A 21,015-nucleotide genomic window follows, 5' to 3' on the forward strand; every position below is an offset into this window, starting at 1 on the left:
CTAACTCCTCAGTGTGATCCAAGCAGCTCCTTCTTTGCAAGAGTTGGCAGGGCACAAAGGTGTTTTTACTGTTCATCTTCTGTTTAAATAAGGTTAAAAATATTTTCTGAATTTTTTACTTGGAGGCCAAGAAATAAGTCCAGCTGTAGTAGAAAAAGGTCTTTTCTCCCTCCCGGGTCTGTCTTCACGAGAAGACTTCTGGGGCTTCTAAGCTGGGGAGCCTGGCTGGGCCTCAAGCCGGGCCGGGCCGTCAGGGCACCCGCAGCAGGGCCTCCGTGCGGCCTGGGGGTCACGTCTGATTGGTGTAAGGTCACGCGCTTTCCGTAACAATGCTGAAGCCTGTAAGCAGCGGCCCCCGGCTTGTGCTTAGGCCGCTGCGCCCTCCGTCAGGACAGTGACCTGCGTGCACTCCTCCAGGAGCCCTTCCGTCTTCTGGAAGCTTCTGGGCTCTGTGGTGTTGTCTTAGACCTCCAGCTGGCGCTTTGGGTGGACAACGCAGAGAGGGGCATTTGGGACATTCTTAGGGCCTCGGTTCCACCTGGTCAGCTGTCAGGGCCCCCGTGGGAAGTCTGGCTCTGGTGGCAGGAGAGATATTTCGGGTTCTGCCCTCTCCCCGGAGTGTGGTACGGAGGGGCCTCTCTGTGTTGGTCTGGTCACCATGGTAGCCGGCCGCCCCCGCAGCTGGACATCTGGAACTCGTCACCCAAGAAGAGATAGAGCTTTTGGACGTTTCCAAGATGGTAATCTGGTGAGTAATCCGTCCGCTGGAACTGTGGCTAATCTTGACTGCAAAGTGATCAGGTTTGATCTTCTTACTGAGGAGACATGAATTTCGGCCCCCGAGTGGGAGGGAGTTCTGTGCTGGTGGACCCTCCGGGCACGCCCCTCCGCCTGCCCCTCTGGGTCTGGCCTGCGGGGCGGTGTTCCCACAGCTCCAAGCTGGTCTGTGACGCCAGGTGACTCGTCTGCTCTGGTCCCAGACAGCGGCCTGTGGCGTGGAGGAGGTGCCCAGGGCAGTGCGCTCGTCTTCACTCAGATGTTCAGTGGCCTGTGACGGGCGTGAATAAACTGCTTCGGGTCTGTTCCCTCTTCTGTGAAATGAGGAGCTTGAAGTATCTTCTGAGTTCATTTCTAACTACAAGTCTGTGTGCCGGATTAGGTGCCCTGTTCTGGAAGCTTTCTGCTCCGTCAGTGTGATCTGCAGAAAAGCAGTAACTTGTTAAGCATTCTTTCTGTGCTGTCATTGGGCCAGGGAATCTTCTGGGGTCCAGGTGACACAATTAGACTGAGCACCAGCAGGTCTGAACCCGTGTCTCGGCGGTGCTGGAGGCGGCTGAGGGCCGGGGGTCTCTCCAGCAGCCCGAGCATCTGCCTCCTGGTCCTGCGGGTGAGCTGGGCCCCCGCCGAGCGCCGGACACCGCGACCTCGCAGCCCCACCCATGGCCAGGGGCGTCTGGGCGCGTCTCTCCCGCAGAACCTGCTCGGTAGATCGACTTTCGAGGTCTCATCAAGTTGTGTCCCACGGGAGCCAGGCTGTCACCTTCTTCCAGGAGGGCTGTGAGTAGGACGCACGTGGGGAACGGGAGAACCTGCGGTGAGCAGAGCACAGCGTCCTCATACAGCGCAGGGCAGGAGGGCCGCGCAGGACAGCCAAGCACAGCCCCGCGCACGGGGACAGGACAGTGTGGACGCGTGGCCCGTGGCTCTGCGCCGCACGGCACGCGAGGGCCGCATGTACTGTGCTGCACTGCACTGGGCAGGACTGCCCTGCAGGATGCTGCCCACGCTGCACTGCAGTGTGCCGAGCTGCACCAGCTTCCACGGTGCTGTGTCATCCTGGACCATCTGGGCGGTGTACGCTGCAACGTGCTGTATTGGGCCACACTGTATACGCTGCACTGCGCTGTGTGGCACTGGACTGTAGTGTCCTGCACCACACATTGCTGTGCTCTGCAGCTGAGCAGCATTACAGTAGGTGGTATAGCACAGCCCAGTGTAGCAGAGGGCAGGGTCCGGTACTGTCCAGGACAGTGTAGCAGAGGACAGGACACTGTATAGCGCAGCCCAGTGTAGCAGAGGGCAGGGTTCCGTACCGTCCAGGACAGTGTAGCAGAGGGCAGGACACTGTATAGCGCAGCCCAGTGTAGCAGAGTGCAGGGTCCTGTACCGTCCAGGACAGTGTAGCAGAGGGCAGGACACTGTATAGCGCAGCCCAGTGTAGCAGAGCGCAGGGTCCCGTACCGTCCAGGACAGTGTAGCAGAGGGCAGGACACTGTATAGCGCAGCCCAGTGTAGCAGAGTGCAGGGTCCTGTACCGTCCAGGACAGTGTAGCGGAGGGCGGGACACTGTATAGCGCAGCCCAGTGTAGCAGAGGGCAGGACAGTGTATAGCACAGCCCAGTGTAGCAGAGTGCAGGGTCCCGTACCGTCCAGGACAGTGTAGCGGAGGGCAGGACACTGTATAGCGCAGCCCAGTGTAGCAGAGTGCAGGGTCCCGTACCGTCCAGGACAGTGTAGCAGAGGGCAGGACACTGTATAGCGCAGCCCAGTGTAGCAGAGTGCAGGGTCCTGTACAGTCCAGGACAGTGTAGCAGAGGGCAGGACAGTGTATAGCGCAGCCCAGTGTAGCAGAGTGCAGGGTCCCGTACAGTCCAGGACAGTGTAGCGGAGGGCAGGACACTGTATAGTGCAGCCCAGTGTAGCACAGGGCAGGGTCCCGTACAGTCGAGGACAGTGTAGCGGAGGGCAGGACACTGTATAGTGCAGCCCAGTGTAGCAGAGCGCAGGGTCCCGTACCGTCCAGGACAGTGTAGCAGAGGGCAGGACACTGTATAGCACAGCCCAGTGTAGCAGAGGGCAGGACACTGTATAGCGCAGCCCAGTGTAGCAGAGGGCAGGGTCCTGTACCGTCCAGGACAGTGTAGCAGAGGGCAGGACACTGTATAGCTCAGCCCAGTGTAGCAGAGTGCAGGGTCACGTACAGTCCAGGACAGTGTAGCAGAGGGCAGGACGCTGTATAGCGCAGCCCAGTGTAGCAGAGGGCAGGACACTGTATAGCGCAGCCCAGTGTAGCAGAGGGCAGGACACTGTATAGCGCAGCCCAGTGTAGCAGAGGGCAGGACACTGTATAGCGCAGCCCAGTGTAGCAGAGTGCAGGGTCCTGTACAGTCCAGGACAGTGTAGCAGAGGGCAGGACACTGTTTAGCGCAGCCCAGTGTAGCAGAGCACAGGGTCCCGTACAGTCAAGGACAGTGTAGCGGAGGGCAGGACACTGTATAGCGCAGCCCAGTGTAGCAGAGTGCAGGGTCCTGTACCGTCCAGGACAGTGTAGCAGAGGGCAGGACAGTGTATAGCGCAGCCCAGTGTAGCAGAGTGCGGGGTCCCATACAGTCCAGGACAGTGTAGCGGAGGGCAGGACACTGTATAGCGCAGCCCAGTGTAGCAGAGGGCAGGGTCCCGTACCGTCCAGGACAGTGTAGCAGAGGGCAGGACACTGTATAGTGCAGCCCAGTGTAGCAGAGTGCAGGGTCCTGTACAGTCCCGGACAGTGTAGCAGAGGGTAGGACACTGTAGAGCGCAGCCCAGTGTAGCAGAGTGCAGGGTCCCGTACCGTCCAGGACAGTGTAGCAGAGGGCAGGACACTGTATAGCGCAGCCCAGTGTAGCAGAGGGCAGGGTCCCGTACCGTCCAGGACAGTGTAGCAGAGGGCAGGACACTGTATAGCGCAGCCCAGTGTAGCAGAGCGCAGGGTCCCGTACCGTCCAGGACAGTGTAGCAGAGGGCAGTTAGTATATCGTCCAGGACAGCAGAGCACGGCTCCCATGGGAAGCGCAGTGTGTGTGTGTGTGTGTGTGTGTGTGTGTGTGTGTGTGTGTGTGTGAGACACATCTCAGCAGTGCACAGCGCAGTGTGTGTGTGTGTGTGTGTGTGTGAGACACATCTCAGCCGTGCACAGCGCGGTGTGTCCTCTTGCGGCTCCCGCTCTCTCACGGCTGCATTCGCCGGTGGCCGGGTTCCCCCCGGGGACCCCCAGGCTGCCTGTACGAAGAGCCCAGCCTGTGTGTCTGCACGCTTGTGTGCTGGTTCCCCTGCAGCCTGTTTCCCGAATGAGCGCGAGGGCCTGGGGTCCGAAGGGCCTTCCTGGAAACCCCTCCAGCCCGGGTGCCGCATGACGGGGGGCACCTGGTGGGGTCCCGGGGCCGGAGAGGGTGCCCCATGGCCCAGCACGCATGGCCACGTCCCACTCGGAGAACGTCAGTGGCCCCCTTGGTGGGCCAGGCCCGTCCCGTCCTGTGCGGCCCCAGGCGACAGCCCAGGGTTCAGGGAGCCCAGATCTGCCGTGTCAGCAGCTCCTCATCAGTCTGCTGAGAGCCAAGCCAGCTCTCAAGGAAACATTTCCTGCACGGACCGTGTGTTTGTTATACTTCCCTCGTCTGTTTATGAAGGCTGTGTCAGCCACACTGATTTACATAAACACTGCGGGGCTGGGGGTGGGTCTCCCCCCATGAGCAGCTGAGTACAAACAGCATTCTGCGGCTCTTTTTCTTATTGTCTAAACACAGCAGATGTTGCTGAAATGACCCAACAAGGAACTACAACAAAGGAGACCATTTCAAGGGGGCTTTTGATTAAAATGCATTCCAGATTGACAAAATGTTACGATATTAATGGAATGGATCATTTAAATGTCATAGTTGGCTCCTACAGAAAGCAAGCCTGATGCAAACTTTTGCAGCTTCCAGACCGTAAATGCCCGGGATGAGCGCCTCGCAGCTGTACGCAAACCAGCTCTGTCCAGTGCCCTGCCCTCACCTCTTTAGTTGTTTATTTGCGCGTCCTGCGCTGCTGCCCTGGGGCAGCCTCCGTCCTGGACTCAATGGGGATGCAGAGCCCTGCCTGCCCCGGGGACGCCCTCTGCCTTCCTTCCTCTGGGCCAGGTGGGTCCACGGGTATAACATGTGGTCTTGCCCCAGTGGGCCGCATGGCTAATTTGGAACTTCTCACTGATGTGATTCTGAGAATCAGGTGTTACAGTCCGAGGGGCTGCGGTTGGAGATGGTAGACAAGGGTCTGACCAATCCCTCGAGCTTTACTTTGGCCACCAGGGAATATCTCTCAAAGAGTGTTGGCAAAATCCTGCCATTGAGTCATTTCAATCAGAACAGAAGGAGCAGCAGGGTTAAACCTTCCACCGTGAGGGGCAACGTAATCTGCTTGAATGTTGAGAGCGAGCCTTTGTACCATGGGTCCCAGGAAGCAGTGAAGTGGAATACTTGGATTCAGAGAAGGAGCCCTTGGCATGAGCTGGGGATGCCATGGGGACACTGGGCTGGTGACCCCTGGTGGCGGCAGACCACCTAGTGCAAGGACCCCTGAGGTCCTTCCTGGGATTCTGTGTCTGAGAGTGGCCTGAGCTGGAGACCTCGGGCCGCTGCAGGTTGGGGCTGGCTGGGGATGGCCTCGCGTCCTGGTGTCGCTGTGTTTGCATCCTGTGTGCGGACAGGGCTTCTCGCTGCCACTTGGGTTGTTGTGTCCAGATTTGAAATTGGGCTGCTTTTAAAAATTAAACTCTGCCAAGCTCTTAAAACAGAGCTTATCACACAGGAAATACCCTGTACCCGTGGCTGCTGTCTCTGAGTTTGTTTCTCACCACGTCACTCAATCACGTTTGTCACTGGGAATCAGCACCATCGGGAAGGCAGGATCAGCCCGGCATCTGTCTGAAGTCCTTCCAGCCGCAGAGGGTGTGGGGCTTGGTCTGGGGGCAGAGACCAGCACCTAGATATGTGGAACCTTTGCAAAAGGAGACTGGAAAGGAAACAGGATTAATTCCTTTGGCTCAGGCCTCATAAAGATGGTGGTGGGAACAGGGTTCCTTATAGGGTAAAGGTTAGCCTATAACCTTTCTATAAGTTAATTTTATAGAATTTGGTGTTTGGTGCAATGGCACATTCGGGTCCATTTTGTAGGTGGAGAAATAAAGACCAGAGAGGCTAAGTGACTTTTCCAAGGTCACGCAGGCTGGGTTTGGCTCCTGTCCATACTGCCTTTTTCAGTGGACTCTGTGTGATCTCTGCTCCACTGCTGAGAAGAAAGACTATGGTATTTATCCCAAGCACACAGTTGGTTCAGTAGCTTTATGGAATGTTTATGAAGGATGAACAATTTCCAGCTGGAGGAAAGAGTAAGGAAGCAGTAAAAATGGCAAAATTCTTTTTTTCCCCTGTATTCCCATTAGACTTTGGGCACCAATGAATTGTCATTAACTTTTTAAAAATTAAACTTTTTATTTTGAGATAATTGTAGGTTCACATGCACCCTTTACCCAGTTTCCCCTAATGGTGACATCTTGCAAAACTATAGAGCAATGTCGCACCCAAGATATTGACACTGATGCAAAATACAGAACGTCTCCATTGCCACAAAGACCCCTTGTCTCTCCATTTATAGCCGCATCTACAACCTTCCCCTATGCACTCACCTGAAAGGCGGTAACCACCCATCTGTTCTCTGGTTGCATAATTTTGTCATCAAGAATGTTATATAAATGGAATCATATGCTGTGTAACATGTCTCCACTCTGAATTATTTCTAGGGGTTCATACAGGTTGCTGTGTGCCCAGGTAGCTCATTCTCTTTTATGGCTGAGGATTATTCCGTGATGTGAAAGGACCACATTTCCCTGGACTGTTCACCCAATGAATGACACCTGGGTTACTTCCATGTTGGCTATTATAGATAAAGGTGTACATTTCTGTACGCTTGTACATTTCTCTAGAATAAATGCTCAGGAGAGCAACTAAGTCATATGGTGGTTGCATGTTTAGTTTTGATGACAAATGAAATTACAATGGAGCAATCAGTTCAGACGTACAAACATTGAGTCGGGTGGCCATTGGGGATCTGGTCTCAGACAGGTCTCTGCCCCACTGAGAAGCTGAACTTTCTCTGAACTGCACCAGGTCCAAGGACACCACCAGCTGTATTCAGAACAGCACCTGCCAGCCGCAACCTTATGGTCTCAAGGTGGCTTGTGAATACGCAACCATTTCAGACCCCAACCGACCCTTGCTTGACAAGCAGCCTTACTTCTTATCAGCTCCAGTTATAACTCTTGATAAACAACTCATGGAACCAACTGTAACTTTGCAGTTTTTCCTTTATAAGCCTCCCCCATTTTGAAGTCAGGGGAACACAATTCAAGTGCTTCTTTTTTTAAAATTAATTTTTATTGGAGTATAGTTGATTTACAATGTTGTGTTAGTTTCAGGTGTACAGCAAAGTGAATCAGTTATGCATACACATATATCCACTCTTTTTTAGATTCTATTCCCATATAGGTCAGTATTGAGTAGAGTTCCCTGTGCTGTACAGTAGGTCCTTATTAGTTATCTATTTTATATATAGTAGTGCATGTATGTCAATTCCAATCTCCCAATCTTGAACCTGTGTCTTCCAGGCTGCAGTCCTAATAAACCTCAGAGAAACACCTCTTTATTTCAATCAGGTCTCCATTTCTCAGATCTTGGCTAACAGTTTTTGTTGTCAAACTCCTTTCCAGAGTGACTCTCATTTTACGTCTCACCAGCAACGTGTCAGTGATCCAGTTTCTTGATACTCTTCCCAGCATTTAGCGTTATCGCTATTTAAAAAAAATTTTTTTAGCCATTGTGATAGGTGTGTAAAGCTGTCTCATTATAGTTGTTGTTGTTTTATTTTTTTTTAAATTTTATTTATTTATTTATTTATGGCTGTGTTGGGTCTCTGTTTCTGTGCGAGGGCTTTCTCCAGTTGCAGCAAGTGGGGGCCACTCTTCATCGTGGTGCGCGGGCCTCTCACTATCACGGCCTCTCTTGTTGCGGAGCACAGGCTCCAGACGCGTAGGCTCAGTAGTTGTGGCTCACGGGCCCAGTTACTCCGCAGCATGTGGGATCTTCCCAGACCAGGGCTCGAACCCGTGTCCCCTGCATTGGCAGGCAGACTCTCAACCACTGCGCCACCAGGGAAGCCCCTGTTTTTTTTTTAATATTTATTTATTTGGCTGCGCCGGGTCTTAGTTGCAGTACGTGGGATCTTCATTGCAGCATGTGGGATCTTTAGTTGCAGCATGTAGACTCTTAATTGCGACATGCCTGTGTTCCCCGACCAGGGATTGAACCCGGGTCCCCTGCATTGGGAGCGTGGAGTCTTACCCACTGGACCACCAGGGAAGTCCCTCTCATTATAGATTTAACTTGCATTTCCCTGCTTACTCATGATGTAGAACATTTTTTTCATGTGCTTATTTGCCACCTCTGTATCTTCTTCAGTGAAATGTCTCTGTGTCTTTTGTGCATGTTCTAATGGATTTAAAATTTTTCTTTCTTTTTTTTACTGCTAAATTTTGGGACTTTAATATTCTTTCTCTATTCTTTATATACCCTTTGTCAGATATGTAGTTTGCAAATATTTTCTCCCAGTCTATAACTTGATTTTTCATTCTCTTATCAGTGTCTTTCACAGAGAAAATGTTTTAAATTTTGATGCAGTCCAATTTAACACTGTTTAAATTGACCGTGCTTTTGATATCAAGTTTAAGAACTCTTTGCCAAATACTAGATCATGAATATGTTCTCGTACGTTTTTCCTAAAAGTTTTATAGTTTTACACTTTAAGTCCACAACATATTCTGAGTTGGTTTTTGTATAAGGTGTGAGACTTAAGTCTAAGCTCATTTCTTAGCCAATGGACGCCCAATTGCCCCAACACCATCTGTGGATAAGCTGTGTTTATGCCATTCATTTGCTTTTGCAACTTGGTCAGAAATCAGTTGGACACATTTGTGTGGGTCTACTTCTGGGTTCTTCAGTCTGTCCCATTGATCTGTGTGTCTGTCCCTTCACCGACACCACACAGACTTGCTGACTGTAGTTATAAATCTTGAAATTGGGTACTGATTCCTCCCACCTGATTTTTCTTTTCCAGAACTGTAGCTATTCTAGTTCTTTTGTCTGTTCATATACATTTCTGGATGACTTTGTTTATATCTACAAAAAATCTTGGTGAGTTATAATAGGAATCATTAAACCTGTATATCAGTTTTGGGGAGAATTGGTATCTTTTAACATTTGATTCTTCCAATCCATCAACACCATTATTTCTCTGTTTATTTAAATTTTGTTTGATTTCTTAATCAGCATTTGTAATTTCTCTCATACAAGTCCTGTACATTTTTTGCTACATTAACACCTGAGTATTTCTTTTTCTTTTTTGACCAATTGTAAATGGTATTGTATTTATAATTTAAGGGTCCTTGTGTTTATTGCTACTATGTAGAAATATAATTGATTTCTCTATGTTTATTCTATATCCAGTGACCTTGCTGAACTCACTTATTAATTCTAGGAATTTGTTTCTTTTCTTCAGATTCTTTGGGGTTTTCTATGTAGACCACCATGTCATCTGCAGGTAGGAACATTTTTATTTTTTCTTCTCTGGTCTGTGTGCCTTTTAATTTTCTTTTCTTGCCTTATTGCACTGGCTATAACTTCAAGCACTGTGTTGACTAAGAGCATTAGAGTGGATATCTTTGTCTGGTTTACAATCTTAGGAAGAAAATGTTCGGTCATTTACTATTAAGTGTAATATTAGCTGCAGGGTTTTGTAGGTCTTCTTTATCAAGTAGAGAAAGTTCTCTCTAGTCCTATTTTTCTGAGATTTAAAAAAAATCATGAATGGATATTGAATTTTATCAACTGATTTTTCTGCATTGATTGATACAATCATATGATTTTTCTTGTTTAGTCTATGAATATGGTAGATTACAATGATTGATTTAAAAATACTGAACCAGCTTTTCATCCTTGAGATAAAACCCACTTGGTCATTGTGTATAATTCTTTTTACATATTGCAGAATTCTATTTGCTGGTATTTTTAAAGGATTTTTACACTTATATTCATGAGAGATGTTAGTCTGTAGTTTTCTTTTTTTGTATGATGTTTGTCTACTTTTGAATTCAGAAGTATTCCCTTCTCTTCTATTTTCTGGAATGATTATGTAGAATTGGTAGTAATTCTTTAAGTATTTGGTAGAATTCTCCAGTGACACCATCTGAACCTGGAGATTTCTTTTTTGGGAGTTGCTAATTATAAATTAAAATTTCTTAATAGTTAAAGGGCTATTTGGAATAGTTATTTAATATTGAGTGAGTTGTGGTAGCTTGTGTTTTTCAAGAAAATGCTCCATTTCATCTGATTTGTCAAATGTATGCCTGTAGAGCTGTATTCCCTGATTATCCTCTAGATGTCTGCAGGGAAAGTGATATCTCTACCTCCTTCCTCATATTGCTGTTTTGTGCTTTCTCCCTTTCTTCTTTATAAGTTTTGCTAGAGGTTTGCTAGTTTTGTTGATGTTTTCAAAGTACCAACTCTTTGTTTCATTGATGTTACCTATTACTAAAAAACAATTTCATTTATTTCTGCTCTTATCATGATTATTTCCTTCCTTCTGCTTACTTTCAGTTTACTTTTTTCTTCTTTTTCTAGGTTCTTGAGGTGAAAGATTAAACTATTGATTTGAAACTTTCCTTTTTTCTAATGTATGCATCTAGTGGTGTGTATTTCCCTTCCGGCCCTGCTTTATCTGTGTCCCACAAATTTTGATATATTGTAATCGCAGTTTCACTGGGTTCAATGTATTATTTGATTTCCCTTGAGATTTCCTCTTCGACCCATGAGTTTTTAAAGGTGTTTTACAGGATTTTTCATTTCCGAGCGTTTGGATATTTTCTTGTTAATGATTTCTGGTTTGTTAACATTGGGATCAAAGAATATATGATTTCAAGTCTTTAAAATTTGTTGAGTTTTTTTTAATGGCACAGAATGTGGTCTCTCTTGGTGTATTTTCTCTGGGTCCTTAAAAAAATGTGTGTTCTGTTGTTGTTGGGTGAAGTGTTCTACAAATGTTGATTAGAAACTGAGTATTAATGATGATCTTGATTTATTCCTTCTCTTTGATGATTTTCTAATTCTTTTAACAATTGTTGAGAGACAGGTGTTGAAGTCTCCAACTATAATTATGGATTGGTTTATTTCTTTTCTCAGTTCTGTCAGTTTTTGCTTCACATATTTTGTATCTGTATTGTTTGGTGCACACACACTTAACAATTTTCATGTCTTCTTGGTGGAGTGACCCTTTTATCATTATATAATGTCCCTCTTTGTCTCTGGTAATTTTCTTTGCTCTGAAGGCTACTTTACTGGAAATTAATATAGCCACTCCTACATTCTTTTGATTAATGTTTGCATGATATACCTTTGTACATCCTTTTACTTTCGATCTGACTGTATCATTAAGTTTGAAATGAGTTTCTTGTAGACAGGATATAGTTATGTTTAGCCCATTTATGTTTAGACAAATAATAAAGTACTTATTAATATGTTAGAGTTTAAGACTGTCATTATCTTTGGTTGGTTTCTGTTTGCTCTCTCTGTTTTTTATTTCTCTGTTTTGTTTTTGCTTCCTTCCTGTGGGCTACCTGAACATTTTTTAGAATTCTATTTTGATTATCTGTAGTGTTTTTGAGTGTATCTCTTTATATAGCATTTTAACTGTTTTGCACTATGTATTACATTTTATAACTTATCACAGTTTACTGGTGCTGCTGTCATTTTGCCAGTGGAATGACTTGTGGAAATCTGCTTCCAATCCTTTCATCTTCCCATTTTTATAACACAATTATCTTAAACATTTCCTCTGCATACATTTAGAACCACATCAGACTGTTATAATTTTTGCTTCAATTTCATGATATAATATAATATAATACACTCAAGAGAAGAAAAGGTTGTTGTGTTTTCCCATATTTGTGCTTAATGTGTTCTTTCTTCCTTCCTGATGTCCCAAGATTCCTTCTTTTACCATTTCCTTTCTGTTCAGAGAAATTCATTTAGCCGTTCTTTCAGGGCAGGTCTGCTGATGACAACTTGTCTTAGTTTTCCTTCATCTGAGGGTTTTTGGTTTCCCTTCCATTCCTCAAGAACATTTCACTGGGTATACAATTCCATTTGACAGTTTTTTTCTTTCAGTTCTCGAATCATTTTGTGCCAGTTCCTCTGGCTCCTCTGGTTTCTGATGAGAAATCTATGATCGTTTGGATTCCTTCCCACTATTGGTGAGGTGTGTTTTTTTCTGGATTCTTTCAAGGATTTTCTTTGCCTTAGTTTTCAGAAGTTTAATGATGCGATGTCTTGGGTTTATCTTGTTTGGGATTTGCTTAGCTTCTTGTATCTGTAGGCTTTGTCTTCTGCAAAATTTAAGACATTTTCAGCCATTTTCTTTGGGTATTTTTCAGGCCCACCCACTTTCTCCTCTGCTTCTGAGACTCCAGTGACACAAATGTTAGATTTTTTGCTATAGTCTGAGGCTCTTACCTTTTTCCAGTCTATTTTCTCTGTTATTCAGATTGGGTAAATTCTATTGATCTGTTCTCTAGTTCACTGATTCTTTCCTCCATCCCTTCCGTTTTGCTGTTGAGCACGTTCATTGAGTTTTTTTATTTCAGTTACATTTTTCAGGTCTAAAATTTCCATTTGGTTCTTCTTTCCTCTATTTCTTGCTGTGACTTTGTATCTCTTTGCTGAGACTCTATTTTTGTTTTGAGCACGTTTATATTTGCTCATTGAAGTATTTTTATGTTGGCTGCTTTAAAGTCTTTGCCAGAGAATTCTAACGCATGTCATCTCAGTGTTGGCATCTATAGATTGACTTTCTTCATTCAGTTTGAGACCCTTCTGGTTCTTGGTGTGATGAGAGAATTTAGATTGGAGCCTGAACGCTGGTTATTATGTTTGAGCCCTTTGGTTGTTGTGTGTTTCCTCTGACACTGGTCCAGTGGGGGCAGGAGGGTGCTTCCTCATTATTGCCAGGTGGGGTGATGTCCTGCATCCCCACTCACTCTCCCTTGACACTGAGGGACATCCCCTTATTGCTCTGGGAGAGGCCCAACTCCCCTGGGCCTCCATGGGTCTCACCGGCTGTGAGGGGTAGGACTTCCCTCCCCATGCCCTGCCTTGACACCACAGCAGGGGTGACTCCATTACCGCTGGGCTGAGGTGAAAGTCCTACTGTCCCCTGGGCCTCTTCTGGCACCAACCAACCTGGCAGAGGGAAGGTCCCTGGGACTGCAGGTCGGGGTGGAGGTCCAGGCTCCCCATGTGGTCTCCACTGACACCAACCTGGGGGCTGAGGTCCTGGGGTATCTCCTGGCAGCCTGGAGTGGGGAGCATAGGCTCCTGACAGCCTAGGAAGGGGAGTGTAGGTCCTGACTAGGCCTTTGCTGGCATGGTATTGTGGAGGGACCATAGATTTTCCTGTGGTGCTTGGCTGGAACACAGTGGTTATTTTCTAAAAGTTCTCTTTCTTGCTGGGCTGCCCTTTGCCTGGCCCTTTGCCCAGAAAGAGCAGCTTCTGCGGAGGCTTCTTTGTCTGCGTCCGTTGGCATTTCCAGGTCACCAGCTTCTTTAGCTCCAACTCTGGGACATACGAGGCAGAGAGCAAAGCCAGGGACTCGGCGTGGCCATCCCTCAGGTCCCGAGGTCGCCGGCCAGTCTGGCCTCTCCTCTCACTTCTCAGTGTCTTACATTTAATGCCCAGTGTTTCCATCATACTTAGTGGGAGCAGGAGAGGAAAGTACACCTACTCCGTCTTCCCAGAAGCAGACGTCCTGTCATTAACTTTGAAATGTCTTTGCCAAATAATATAAACAGCAAGTGGAAAGCAGAAAGTCTGGGACTTTGTATGCAAATTCGTCACCACACTCTAACAGGATCCACCTCCAGAGAGGACTTTGGATCCCTTTCTGGTTGCTTGTGGTACTGAGGGTGCTGACATTCTCTGGCTGTAGGCACTGAATTTCCACAGACTTAATTTACGTTGGGTTATTCTGGGACCCTTGCATTGAATTTCATCAGGATGGCCAAGGTAGACAAAAGTGAATACGGAATCTGCAGCAAAGGGTGGTGACTTTCTGGGGCAGGGAGCCCAGGCCGTCAAGCCTCCAGGAAGGGCAGGGTCTGAGTTTTGAGCACAGAGATTTCCTACTTCACATCATCAAACAGAGATGGGCTTAAGTGGCTGTTGCTGGAAGAGACGCATTAGTGGATTTCCTGTGGCACCTCGTAACGAGCAGTGAACTTGAGCCTGCTCAAAGGAGAGCGTGGTCCTGGCTGGCGGACCGGCCCAGTGTTCAGGGAATCACTATAGTGACAGATGCGGTTATAAAGTATACAGAGGAAAGCGATTAGTAAGTGCCCTCGGATGATGAAGTGTTGCCAGATTTCTCGTGAGACAGGGAAGTGGTGTGAAGACAAGGGCACCTCCTGATGACTCGCGTAACAAGCTCTTGAACCCGACTTTTCCATTTGTGAGTTGTTTCTAACGGGGGATAGAAATGGAGACTATTTTTGGATCCAAACGCTAGACAGATTTAGGAGTTCAGAATTCGTAAAAGGAAGACTAAGAGCTGGTTGAAGTAACAGTAGAAACATAGATTATTTTAAAAGTCACCAATCCATCCAACCCACAACAAACACTCTGCTTCAAACTACCACCTCCTTCACTCTGATGCTTCACCAATCAAAAAACTTATACTTGGCACATAAATGTCCCGAAGGCCCCAGTCCAAGCTGGCTCTGCTCACTCGTGACGTGGAATAAGGCTTTCTGGAGCCACAGGCTCCCCTGATGTTCCAGGGCCTGGCCAGGGTCTGGCCCAGAGTAGGTGCTCAGTGGTGTTTATGAAGTGAATTGGCTGTGCTGGTACCTTTCCTCTATGTCCCTAAATCAATAGGAAGGTTAGAGTCTGTTTATATTTGGCTCTTGAAATTGGGTTGGCCTTAAGATGAGTAAAGACGTTTATTGAAGTTCAAGATTCTAGGTTTACTTTGCAGATAAGATCTGAGCTTTGGAAATGACCTTGCATTATGGGACATTATGGCTTGGTCTTAGAAGAACATTAAACCGTGAACAATCCAGTGTATGTATAACTAGCGGTCCCTTCTCGGCTGGATGTGTGTCACTGCTTACGGTGGCGCATTAGACACTGTGTTAAGTCCTATTTCAGCATCTTCTTGTATAATGTGCCTTATGGTTTAAGTTGAGTTGTGTGTTTGGACATAAGTGGCCCTCTTTGTGGGTCAGTTGGAATTGGGTTCCACTGTGGACAAGGGGACCATGTGGTCTGATTAACTGCACAGAGGGTTGTGAAAGTGTCTCATGGCTACACCTGCTGTGAAGGAGGCTGAGGGCAGGGAGTGTTTGTAACTTGGCACGTTGCTGCCCCCAGTGATCTGGGATTATGCTGATAAAAAAGGAAAGAGGATGGTCCTCGGTGGACAGTCTGCATTTTCTGCCACTTCCGCAGCGTGTGTTTACGTGCACCGTGTACACCGTCTGCGCTGGATTCCTTTCTCACTGCTTCTCAGGGTTCGTGCTGTGCGGGGCTCTGGTGGGACATCTCTGAATTTGCTTTTGTGATCAACCAAGACGGGAACATTAACTTGTTTGTACAGTTGTACGTCAACATCAGACTGAAAAACGGTGCTAGAGATATGTATTCTCAGAGAAACAGGACCTACCACGCTCGATGCTGCATCCCAGCTCACGCAGATCAGAAGGGAGGTGCTGGGGACCAGGAAGCACGGTCCACGCTGGTGCACGTGGGGCCTCCTCCGACTCTAGGCTGCAGGGACATGACCTTGTCCCGGGGTGGGGTGCGCGGGACCCGTACATGGGAAGGGATCTGACAACAAGGGCCTGACCAGGGCGCACTCAGGGCTGGTGCTCCCGCCTCTGGAGTGAGGTTTTCTTGTCTTTCTGAATCCTCCCCCCAACCCCTCCTGACAGTGGCTTCTTTACCCCTTTCCACTGTGTCTGATCTCATGGAGACCGTGTGTGCGAGCACTTAAGCCCAAAGGAACGAGGTATCAAGAAAGTGGCCCCGCACCCCTTCCCAGACCTCTAAGTTCTGCTGGTACCGTCCAGCCCGATCCCGTGCTCCTCCGTGACGAGAGAGCCTGCTGTGCTCACCAGCTGTCTCCCCCGTCCCCATGTCCTGCGCCTTGCATACGAAATGGGGCGCCTCAGGATGCCTGCCACGGCTGAATGGAAAGCGCTTGTTGAAGTTGGCTGCTTAAATCAAATAATGGGGTCTCTTCTTTGTAACTATAAGGCATGTGAAGACAGGCCATTGTGCTTTTATAGATTTCAGATTTGTATGTTAGACGAGAATCTGTATTTTTAAATTGCTATGATGGACAAAATAACTGCTAATATTATTGAACACTGAGAAATCTGTCAGTTGAAAGCTTTACATGTGTTTGCAAACAGCCTCCAAATGTATTGGCTTAAACCAAGCACCATTCATCACTGGTCACGAGCCTCTGGGTTGGGGCCCGGCTCGGCTGGTCTTGGGGTGGCTTACTCGTGTGTCGGCGGTCCGCTGGTCCAGGAGGGGTCCACGCGGATGTCTACGGTTGACCAGCTGGTGGCCAGGGCTGTGAGGCAGCTGGGCCACTGGGTGCTGGTCGTGCAGCAGGCCGGCCTCGGTGTGTTCGCAGGGCAGCGAGCGACGGGGCTCCTAGGGGGGAGACCAAGGTGCTCCTCCCGCCACTTTCTATTGGCTGGAAAGTCACAGGCAGCCCAGATGCAGGAGGGAGCTGCCACCTCCTGGAGAGGGGGCTGCAGAGACACATTGCGAAGGCGGATGTCCCGGGAGGGGCGGCCGATTGTCACGTTTTTGCATCTACTGCACACGGGTAAGCGCTCTCAATCCGACCATCCTGTGAGGAACACCACTCTTATCCCCGTTTTGCACACAAGGAAACGAAGGCTTACAGGGTGAGGTGAGTTTAAGTCTGTTCCAGATCCTACCTCTGAAAAATGGCAGGGCCGGGCCTCCCACTCGGGCGTTCTTGTTCCAGAACCCCTTCTCTCAGCTGTTCCCTCCAGCTTTAAACTAGGTATCGAGGGCGAGGGCGGCTCAGGCTGGGCTCCCCGTCACAGAGAGAGTTCCAGGTAGCAACGGACGAGTCCTGCAGGTGTCAACACCTGCCCGTTGGAAAGGGTCTTGGGAACTAGGTGGCATGGAGGGTGAGCTGCGCGTGGCCCACTGGGACACGGGGACGCAGCCGTGTCCCTCCAGCACCGTCTCCAGGAGGAGCACCAGACACAGTGAGCACGGCTGGGTCCCGAGAGCCGAAACTGCGACCGTGTCAAATCCCAAGGATCCCAAACGTGTGTCACCCAACGAATGTGCTCCGAGACTGTTCTGCGTGCTGGTGGCGGGTCTGGTGACACCCGTGGGCGCAGATGGGTCTTGAGAAGTAAACTGTCACTGGTAGCCAAGCCCGGACCCTGAGCACAGAGCGGACCTGCTGAGGAAAGGTGGGGTGAGAGGGGAGGCGGCCACCTGCCACCCGGTGTGTCTGCAGGGCCGGTGAGGCTTGTGCTGAGGCCACGTGGTTTTGCAAAGGTCCTGAGACTCAGGGAAGCACGAGGACAGGAAGCCTCTGGCGTCTTGGAGAAAACAAGCAAAAGGATGGATCTGTCTTTAGGGGGCCCGCGAGGCCAGCACAGCCCACCTGAAACGCACAGACGGAGGAGGGAAGCGTCCTCCCTCAGCCCCGGGTCTGCACTGGTCCTGGGGGGTTGAAGCAGAGCCGCCACCCCTCCTCCACGCCTGGGGCCCCAGGATGAGGGTGCAGTCGTGGTGGTCGGGAGTGGGAGGGGCCTGCTGGGGCCGAGCGTGTCATCCCACCCGTCTGGGAGAGAACAGCCGTGACCTTCTCAGAACGGTGACGGGCGGACAGGCGGGGTCACCGGTGCGAGTGTTTGTATCCCGGGAGGACTGAGGACATCCCGGCCGGTGGCCACCAGGTGCCGACAGGCAATCGTGCCGAGACCTTCTCTCCACACTCGGCGGCTGGAAGCACCTGAGGTTTCCAGCGAGGCCCCCGGGAGTGCCAGGCAGCCTGGGCAGGGTGAGAGGATGCAGACGAGGCAGGGGGGGCCTTGTGCTCCGTGACACCCCCCTGCCCCCGCCCCGCGTGCCTGACCTGCCCTCAACCGGAGATGGCTCTGGAGGGAGTGACTTTCTCAAACTTCTTTTGACTCCGATGAAACCACCTCCTTCCAGTTGTGTGATTTGAAAGAAGCGCTGCCCGAGAGTTGTTCCTGGGCCGCAGGTGACCCGGGAGGGCGGGGTGGGCTGGCGGCTGAGCCTGTGGACGAGACTCGTTGGCCGACACGAGGAGGTGGATCAGACTCGCCAGGGCAGATCCTGGGCGTCGGGGCAGGAGGTGCGGGGAGGGCTTGGCCCCGGGGCGCGTGAGCCCCAGGTGGGAGCCAGCCTCGGAGCCGGAGCGTGCTGCATGCCTTCCCCGCCGAGGGTGCAAGCTGCCTGATGCCGCGGGGCCTTTTCCTCTCCCCCAGGACCGTCTGTGGGCACAAGGTTCTCTGTCTACCGAGCGCTCGGTGAGAACCCCTGTGCAGTTCTTAAGAAAATCGGGACCTGAAGTGTTAGCGCTGCTATTTCTGTCTTAGTAACACCATGTCTTCAATGCCCAGCACTCTCGCCTGGAGAAGTGCTACAACAGGTGAGCGCACACAGAGCTCTGCTGACCGCAGCGTGTTGGGAGCAGGGTCGGTGTAGATGGACCAGGAAACCCTGGGGCTCAGGGGAACTTGTAGCCAAAGTGAAGCTAGAGATGAAAGTGAAGCTTCTCTGAGGAAAGGAACTTACTCACCGTGAATTTCCCTGTAGCATCACATGACAAAGTATATCACTGAAGCCGGAAAAGTGGGTGGAGTGGTGAACCCCAGAGGCGTCAGAAAGCAGAGCCCTGTGACATTGTGAGTTTGGGGAGTGTTGGGTTGAGCAGATTGGGTCCCTTTTCTGTGGACACTCCCGCCCTCAGGTGCATCGCGCCTTTTGGGAGGGGACATGGGATATGGCCCCGGGCCAGGGATGAGTGTAGGAATACTGGGTCAGCCCGTCTGCTTAGGTCCAGGGTCTCCGGCCTCTGAGCTAGGTGGGCTTAGACAAGTGCTTTGATCCGAGCCCCGGTTTCCTTGTCTGTGAAAGGAGCGCAGTCGCAGCACTTACTTACGAAGGTAAGGTTGTGCGGAATTACTCCCTGCCTGGAGGCGGTTGAAGGCCTCGGTGCAAAGTGCCCTGAGGGGTGAGTGCTGAGTGAGTGCACGCCGGGCTGGCCTGGGCCAGAGAGCTGGGTGTGGCTGGTCGGGGGAGGAAGGCTCAGGAGTGTCCGTTGCTGGCTGGGGAGGGCCGACGGGTGTGTGGTGGCCCTGGGCGCTTCACGGTGACGAGGTGGGTGAGCCTGGGGCGGAGTCGGGACAGAGGGTGCCGTCCTCCAGGCGCACTGAGCTGACCGCCACCCCCCCCCCCCCCCGGGCTATTCGGTCAGAGAGCCTGTAAATTCCTTGCAGCTTAAGTAAGTCTGAGTAAGGCTTTCTGTTTCTGGCCGTGAGCGCCTTCGAGGATGGAGCGCTGGGGCAGAGTGGCTGGAGGGGTGCTGGGTGCTGGCAGTGGCCGGGCACAAACACAGCCCGGCTCCCGGGTGGGGACACATGACCTCCGTCCACCGCTTGACCTCTCTGCTTCTTAGTGCCCTCAAGGACAAAAGGGGGGAATCCACATCTTCTCTACGCCAACCTCACGGTTACGGGCGAGGTACAGAGGAGAGAAGGGGTGTGAAAACACTCGGGAAGCAATCAAGTGTTCTGTAAATGCAGGGCAGACACATTTATAGAATAGTGGAAACTTGACCACTTGATTTAAAGCCGGTGGTACATGATTTTTGGCTAATGCTAAAATAAGAACGTAAAAGCCAGCTGTCAAAATATTATAATTGGTTTCCGCCTAAACCTAAGGCTTTAAATTCTGTGATGCTGTAAGTTTCAGGGCTTATCTGTGGATTTCTGCCATTCTGGAATACCGTATCCTATTTAAAATTCTATAGTCCTGAGTATTTCAAAAGAGGCTCTGGAAAGTATTCATGTATAAACAAGGAACTTCACTGCTGGTAATTTTATTTCATGCTTTAAATTTCCAAACTTTGTAATATATTAGTCCTCATTTGCAATCGACCAAATGGACCAGGTACTATTTGATAAAAGGTAGTGAAGTATTTACTTCAAGTTTTAAAGAGAAACAAATAGTTTTAACGAACAGCGTGGTAGAAAGATTTAAAAAGGAAAGCATCTACAAAAAAACAGGAAGAAATTATGCAATGACTTTAATGAAATTGGAACTTGAAATTATTAGCAGGAGTAATGACCCCGTCTTCGGTGAGGAAGGCAGTTCTGCATGGGTTCTGTGCTCCTACACGTCTTGCCAGGACACTAAGAAGCAGGCCTGGCTGTCCTCCAGCCGGGCCATTCCTCTGCGCTCTCCACGCGGTAACCGCGGCAGTGGGCCGGGGTCTCCCTCCAGGACAGAGAGGGGGCCGTACCGGGTGGGCCCCTACACCCAGTGGCTTCAGCTGCCGCAGAAGCCAGCACGTGTAAGACATCCTTCCCCCACCCCTGTGGTCCCGGGGTCTCGGGGGCCGCAACTGGGCTGCTGGCCGCACCCCGAGTGTTCGAGCCGGTGTCTCTGACCCCAGAACTCAGGTCTTCTCAGCAACCCTGGGACGGAAACTTCTAAGGAGGTGAAACAGCTGTCCCTGACTCTCCACAGGTCTTGACAGTTTCCGCGACGTTGTGTTTGGTTGATTTCCATGAAACATTCCTTGTGCAGGATTCAGTCCCGTGGCGTCTGTGGGCTCCTGGCGCGGGTCACCAGCAGAGGGAGCCCCGCTGATGACTGAGCTTCCCTGGCGGTGCCGGGCCTGCGCCTCGCCCATGCAGTCGTCCCGCTGAGCGAGATGTGGGCAGGGAACACTGGCCACGTTGACTTGGGCTTCAGGGCATCAAAGGGAAGAATGTCACATTTTCCAAGGGGACCTCCCAGGAAGGA

General features: G+C 50.0%; 1 long non-coding RNA gene across 1 annotated transcript in view; it reads left to right on the top strand.

Moving 5' to 3' along the window:
* Nucleotides 1–21,015, top strand: part of LOC309647037 — a 218,778-nt gene that overhangs the window by 46,205 nt on the left and 151,558 nt on the right. The window contains exon 2 of the long non-coding RNA XR_014255743.1: nt 9,406–9,447. This is a non-coding gene — a long non-coding RNA (uncharacterized lncRNA). The remainder of the gene's footprint in view (nt 1–9,405; nt 9,448–21,015) is intronic.

Source organism: Balaenoptera physalus (genome assembly GCF_965194825.1).
Source record: "Balaenoptera physalus genome assembly, chromosome: 17".
Taxonomy (NCBI): Eukaryota; Metazoa; Chordata; class Mammalia; order Artiodactyla; family Balaenopteridae; genus Balaenoptera; species Balaenoptera physalus.